We start from the raw sequence: 7,774 nt of genomic DNA, 5'->3' as shown, positions 1-7,774 counted from the left end.
TGCCTATACCTTTATTAAAACACTTTTAGAAGTTCTACTTTTGACTTAATTTTTCTCTTGTCAGTTTCCTTTCCTATTGATGTACTCCCTGAGACACAGTCTGAGTAATTAAAAAAAACATATTCTGTGCCCATTCCTTGGTATGAGAAGTGTGGCAGTGCTCCCTCTATATTTTGTGAATGATTTAATGAGTGCATTTTTTTATAAAGAAGGAGACAGATTCATAGTCAAAGCATTGTCCTCTTACTTACCAGTAAAGACACTGAATTCTATGATCAGCCATTCAAAAAAGTATTCAGGTCTTGTTTATCTACTTTTTATTTTTTATTAATCCTGCTCATTGGGCTAACTAAAACAAAAGATCTCTTATTTGACCTCAATTAAAGAACACAGTTTGGAGAGACAGTGGTCTAATGGAAGTAAATGTTCAGAATGAGTATTATTTTATTTAATCCCTTTTTCTTCACTGGGGCTTTGTAATTGGTGCTCCCACTAATGGTATTTCTTGTTTGGGTTCTCAAAGAAAAACAAACAACTTAAAATAGACAGACACAGTGGAAAGCTCTCTAGATTCTCAGATGCCAGTTTCCCCCAGGCAGTGATGCTCAGATGGATGTAACATGGAGAAGCAATTGTGAACTCTTCCCATGAGAAACGAATGTTTCTGTGTTAAGGGCTCAGAGCGATAAAAATGAATCCTTTTAGGGAGACTCACATTTTTTAAAAATGTGTAGACAAAATGAATATAGAACTCTTTACCAAATCCTACGCTCAGTTAATCATAAGTTTGCAGCCCATATGCAGGGTTTTTCATCTTCAAAAAGAAACCTTGCTGCTGGATTTTAGAAACATGTCTGTTTTAAAAGAGAAATTGTAAGGAAGGGTTTTCTAGCACATTCATGCATATAAATTTCATCCTCTCTTGGTCTAAAAATTCTAGTTTCTGTGTCCCAGAAAAGTTTTGTATGCCTACTTTACTGTAAAATTATTCTGTTATTATGGTTGTTGTTATTGTCAGTCTTTTCAGCACCATCCACCCTTCTTCTGAGACCAGAATCCTTCTTTTCAATAGAGAATCTCTTTCATCTGGTTTGGGTGAAGTGAAAGCCTTTCGGCCATGTGGCATGAAAGATATGCTCCCTCTCCCGTGTGATCCAGCCCCAGCCAATCAGAACTCTATCCCACTTGGTGGTTGGGATAGGCACAGGACTTAGAGAGCATCAGTTGCAAGTTTCTCTGAGACTTGCTATATGGCTGCTTAGAGAAAGAGACTTTGTCTTCCTTTTGAATCATCAGTCATGGTGACATAGGCTTAAGGTGATCAGGCACCACATTGCCCTACAGATGAAACTAACCTGCTAGAGAACAAAGTAAACACGTAGAGATGAGGGGAGTTGAGAGACAGAAAAAGAGTCAAAACCCTGAGGATGCCATATAGGTTTCTGCATCCAGTTGACTTTGAGATTTATTTAATCCTGTACATCATAGTTATGTGAGTGAATACATGCTTTTTTTTTGTTAAGTAAATTCGACTTTAGATTCTGTGACATGCCACACAAAGAGGTCTAATCAATAATCCATATTATGAATATGGGTTAATCAATAACCCATTTTATAAAAACTGCAATAGTGAGACTCTGAATACTCTCAGTAGACCCTGACATCTTTACCTTTTGGTCATGCTGTTCTTTGTTTGAAATCTATGGTTCAATTCAAGTCTCATTTCTCCCATGAGCTTCTAGCCTTCATTTCGAGGGAACCTCTTACATAGGACATTATATCCATGCAAGAGTTTCTCAAACTGGAATTCAAGAAACTCTAGGATCCTTAAGCTATTCAGACAAAGTTTTTATTTTAATTCCTTATTCGGTGTTAACTATTTATTGAGCACTTACTTTGTGCCAGGCACAATGATATGCACTGAGAATAGCGAAACGAAGACAGACAAGATTTTTGACCCAGCTCATATTCTAGTAAGGAATGTGCAATGGGTAATAATAAATAAATATCTAGTGATAGGAATACATAAAGAAGTAAGCAAGCAAATTTCAGAAGGTGATAAATGCTGTGAAGGAGATTAAATAGGATTGTGTGTTTGACTGATTGTGGGGAGAAGATCTATTTTAGACAGGATGGATCTGATGTTGAATGTATTTAAGTAGAGATTATAATAAACATAAAAAACAACAGTAGGAGGAAGTAATACTTTTTTCTTTTTTTCTTCCAATATGCTTAATATAGAATTACAGTACCCTTATAATCTAGCAGTTTCACTCCTAGGTATCTATCCAAGAGAACTGAAGACACCATACAAATATGTGCACACAAATGTTCACAGCAGCATTGTTCACAATAGCCTAAATGTGGAAACAACCTAAATGTCCATAAAATGATGAATGGATAAATAAAATGTGGTGTAGCCATGTGATGAAATATTATTTGGCAATGAAGAGTGGCACCCCATAATATGCCATAATATGCCTTTTTGACATAAAGATTATTTTGAGCTAAAGGCACTTGAGAAAGAGCAGATGCAAGAAAGGCATTCTCATCTACTCTTTTCTTCCTGAAAACAGGCCATAGAACTCCCGTGTGAAAGATGCCCTCACTGTATCAGCAGAAAGCAAAGCATTCTTTGACAGGGAGTTACAGCAGAAAGAGTTCTGTGCACATGGGCCTGGTTAAAAAATAATTCTTATCTTCCTTTAGCCTCCCCATATGGCTTAGCCACTTTTCTACAACTGTCTGTCTTTGTTACACCTAGCATGAAAGCATCTAGGTTTTGCCAGTTCTTTGGGTCTTCACTTCCTTATAAGGTCTCTTGTGTCACATAAATCATACCCAAGTGCTTTTCTCATGTTTATCCGTCTGATGTCAATTTAATTTTCATGTCCAGCCAAAAATCCTAAAAGGGTAGAGGTAAAATTTTCCCTCCCCTATAGCAATAAAAGGGAATGAAGTACTGATGTGTGCCACAACATGGATGAACTTTGAAACATTATGCTAAGTGAAAAGTCAGTCACGAAAGGTCGTATGTTGTAGGATTTCATCTATGTGAAATGCTTGCAATAGGCAAATCTATAGTGACAGAAAGTAGATTAGTGGCTGCCAGGGGCTGGGGCAAGGTTAAGAATGGAGAGTGACTGTTAATGGTACGGGGTTTCTTTTTGAGGTGATGAAAGTGTTTTGGAATTAGATAATGGTTATGGTTGTGTGCTATCACAAATCTATATTATACCATCTGTCATAGTGTAGTCTATACTATGCTAAAAACTGTATAGAGTATACTGTAAACTACTAACCTGTTCACCTTAGTTTTTTCTTTTGCAGACCAAGAACTTGTATCCTGTACACTTCAAATGGGTGAATTTTATGGCATGTGATTTTCTTAATGAAGCTATAAAAAATGTACCAAAAAAGGGAATTTTGTTTTACTCAGGGTTGAGAGACACTGGTATACAGTTCTACTTCATTCACTTAATCAAATATTATCTTGTGTTGTTACTTTGAGTTTCCTAGGATTATGTCTTTTGCACTTAACTGGATTGTAAAGTTCTTGAGCAGTAAGAATTGTGCTTTTCAATTCTTTAGAACTATCCCAGAGGTATTCACATAACACGGTCTTATTAAATTTATGCTTACTGGTGGATTATCTGATAAAAGGCAGCAAAGAACATGAGCCTGTATTAGTTTTCCAGGACTGCTGTAATAATGTGCCACAATCTGAGTAGCTTAAGCAGCAGAAATTTATTGTCTCATAATTCTGGAGGCTAGAAATCTGAACCTGAGGGTCTGTAGGGTTAGTTCCTTTTGAGGACTGTGAAGGAAGTATCTGTTCCAAGCTGTCTTCACACTCACATGGCATTCCCCCTGTATATGTAGACTTGTCTTTGTGTTCAAATTTCCCGTTTCTATAAGGACATCAGTCCTACTGAGTTAGGGAATACCCTAGTATCATCTTAACTTGGTTTCTTCTGTAAAGACCCTATCTCCCGCTAAAGTCACATCCCGAGGTACTGGAGGTTAGGACACCAGCAAATCTTTTTTGAGGGGACACAGTTCAACCTCTGACAGAGTCAAATTTCAATTTCTATTAAGATTCTCACCCACCAAGCTCATGACTTCGTAAATTCCCCACAGCTCCCAGGCCAGAGCATTTCAGCCATGCAACCAGTAGTGATCATCACAAAGCTATTATTAAATCTCCAAAGTTGAACAGAAAATGTCTCGCTCTGGTGAGCAGGCTGCAACTCAGCCTTTCTGCTGAGACTTTCTTATTCTGCAGTCCACTACTTTGCCCTATCATCAGATGAATCAATTTGCCTTAGCCTTATTCTTATGTCCACCGATTTCTTAATGTTAAATAAAAGGGCAAACCAAGTGAGGCGCTCAATTTTTCTGAAAGATACAAAGCATCACTGATTCCCAAATCACTGGTGGTAGGCCAGTCTAAAAGAGTAAAAATCCTGGAAAAATAATTAAATGTACACAAAATTCAAACTGGATTAAATCCCTGTGTTACGTCCATATACTCAGCATATATAGCTATCTATCCAGGACTAGGTTAAAAAATATTTTCTGAAATAGACCCTTCTTTAAGAAATAGATCAACATAGTTTATAATTGGTCTCCCATTTGTTTTATTTAATTAATGATCCTAAAGAAGTCTTGAAAACAGAGGGAGGTTTTTTGTTTGTTTCTCATAATCAGGAAAATATTCACCTTTAAATCATCTTGCATTCTTTATTTGGATAAAAAAGAGTGTTTGCAGAGATAAGGGTCTCAATTGTGGTACGAATTTTGACTTGGAAATCAGAACATCCGAGTCCTCTTCCTGGATCTGTCCCAGATTATGTAGAAAATGTGGGCATTCCTCTCAACTACCCAGAGCCTTATTTTTTCATCATTGAAAAGAAAATGATACTACATAAACAGCTAATAGGATTGGTATTAACAATCAGTAAACTCCACCCTGAAGCAATAGCAATTTGGTAGGGTTTGCAGCAGATGTTTAACTGATCACTATTTATATCTAAAATAATCTTAAAAAAACACTTGGCACAGAGGAGATGCTTCATAAATATTTTCCAAATGCATGAAAAATTATGAATACATCTTTCGCAAAAATATTTTCTTAAATTATCTCAAAAATGTTAAATTTTAAAATCAAAGCCTTGATTAAAAATATACTATTATTCAAAAGAAACTGAAGAAAACCCCAAAAAGTATATTGCTATTCACATCTGATAAGGGATTAATATCCAGAATATACAGAAAACTCTTAAACTCAACAGCAACAAAAAACCCAAGTCAAAATGTGCAAAGGACTTAACAGACATTTCTCCAAAAAACATATACTAATGGCCAATAAGAACATAACAAGATATTCAACATCACTAATCATTAGGAAAACGAAAATTAAAACTACAATGAAATGTTATCTCACACTCATTAGGATGGCTACTATATATAAAAAAAGAAAGTAACAAGTGTTAGTGAAGATGTGGAGAAATTGGAATTCTTGTGCAATCTTGGTGGGAATGTAAACTGGTAAAGCCAGTGAGGAAAACAGTGTGATGGTTCCTCAAAAAAATAAAAATACAATTACCATATGGTCAGCAATTCCACTTCTTCCAACAGAATGAAAAATGGGCTCTTAAAGAGATATTTGCATAGCCGTGATCATAGCAGTATTACTCACAACAGCTAAAACATGGAAGCAACCCAAATGTGTGTCCATCAACAGATGAATGGATAAGCAAAATATGGTCTATACCTACAATAAAATACTATTTGGCCTTAAAAGGGAAGGAAATTCTGACATATGCTATAACATGAATGAAACCTTGAAGATATCATGCTAAATGAAATTAGCCAGTTACCAAAAGCCAAGTACTGTATTGTTCCATTTACATGAGGTCCTTAGAGCAGTCAAAATCAGAGACACACGCCAGGCACTGTGGCTCACACCTATAATCCCAGCATACTTGGAGGCTGAGGTGGGTGGATCACCTGAGCTCAGGACAGGCAACTTGGTGAAACCCTGTCTCTACAAAAATAAAAAAATTAGCTGGGTGTGCTGGCCCGTGCCTGTAGTCTCAGCTACTCAGGAGGCTAAAGTGGGAAGGTCACTTGAGCCTGGGAGGTCGAGGCTGCAGTAAGCTGTGACCCTGCCACTGCACTCCAGCCTGGGCAACAGAGCAAGACTCTGTCTCAAAAAACAAAAAACAAGAAACACTGAGACAAAAAGCGGTTGTAGGGAGGAATAAATGTGGAATTATTATTTAATAGGTACAGAGTTTCAGCTTTAAAACATGAAAAGAGTTCTGAAAATGGATGGTGGTGATGGTTCCCTAACATTAAGAATGTATTTAGTACTGCTAAGCTGTAAACTTCAAAATGGTTAAGATGGTAAATTTCATATTATGTGTATTTTAACATAATAGACACAATTGGAAAAATTGTATTGGTATTTTTGAAACTTCCTGTGGATTTGCAATCATTTGAGAATAAAATATTCAAAACAATGCAAAAAGTTTTAGCAAAATTGAAATATTCCCAAGGAATGTGTTTCTAAAGAAAATGTTAGCTCTCATGTATAGTAAGCATTGAAAAATATGAGAATTTATGGTCAGACAAGTGTGGCTGCCTCAACAGGACAGGTACAAAGGGGTATGAAGGAGAGGAAATAACAAAAAACAAAACAAACAAACTTCAATACACACACACACACACACACACACACACACACACACACACACACATAATGTACATATCCACACACACACTGAAATAATTTATAGGAAAAGTTTCCTAAAGTTACTAAAGTATACTTGATGTATGGGTTACTTCTTTTTTTTTTTTTTTAGACAGGGTCTTACTCTGTTGCCCAGGCTGGAGTACAGTGGCACAATCTCAGCTCACTGTAGCCTCAACCTCCTGGGCTCAAGTGATCCTCCCACCTCAGCCTCCCAAGTAGCTTGGACTACAGGCATGTGTCACCATGTCCAGCTAATTTTATTTTATTTTTTTAGAGATGGGGTTTCATTATGTTGCTCAGGCTCCTTGAACTCCTGGACTCAAGCAATCCTCCCGCCTCAGCCTACCAAAATTCTGGGATTACAGGCATGAGCCACTGTGTCTGGCACAGAATACTTTTTAATATAAAAAAATTAACTAATTCTTTTATATGATCAATACGTCAGGCTATGATAGGATTCAACTTAGAAGGCAAAAGGTTTTATCTGCTGCTAATTTTACATTCAGAGTATTTAGGGAGGAGTTTTGACTGCTCAATCATCCAATGTAGAACTCACTCAAGACATAAAATTTACAGGAAAAAAATTGTTATTTTTTTTCAAGGGTTAATTTTTCCTGGTGGTTTTGTTTCAATTCCAAGAGAACTGCAAATGCTGAAAGTTACAATGTGTTGTTGCTACAAATGCCTTTGTCAAGAACACACTGTAAGGGCATTTAATTATCTATTTTTTTTTCAAATAAGTGCAATAGTGTGGGAAGCATTATGTAGGTTGTTATTTTTCCCCACTTATAAGCTTTTTTCTTCTTAGTTACACAAAACATTTTAATACCTGCAAAAAATGGGCAAGGCTCTTTGAGCAGCTCAAGCTTACAGATGGGCCCAGGCAAGTGATCTCTCTACATTGGTATTTATTTTGTGGTGAACTGTTACTATCTTTGGGAGAAGCCATTAGACAAGATTTTAGGTGAATAAGAGGCTGTAAAATGGGGCAAATCCATGTTTCCAGACTTGGAC

The sequence above is a fragment of the Nomascus leucogenys genome, chromosome 21 (assembly GCF_006542625.1).
Source record: "Nomascus leucogenys isolate Asia chromosome 21, Asia_NLE_v1, whole genome shotgun sequence".
NCBI lineage: Eukaryota > Metazoa > Chordata > Mammalia > Primates > Hylobatidae > Nomascus > Nomascus leucogenys.
This window is presented reverse-complemented; position numbering follows the sequence as displayed.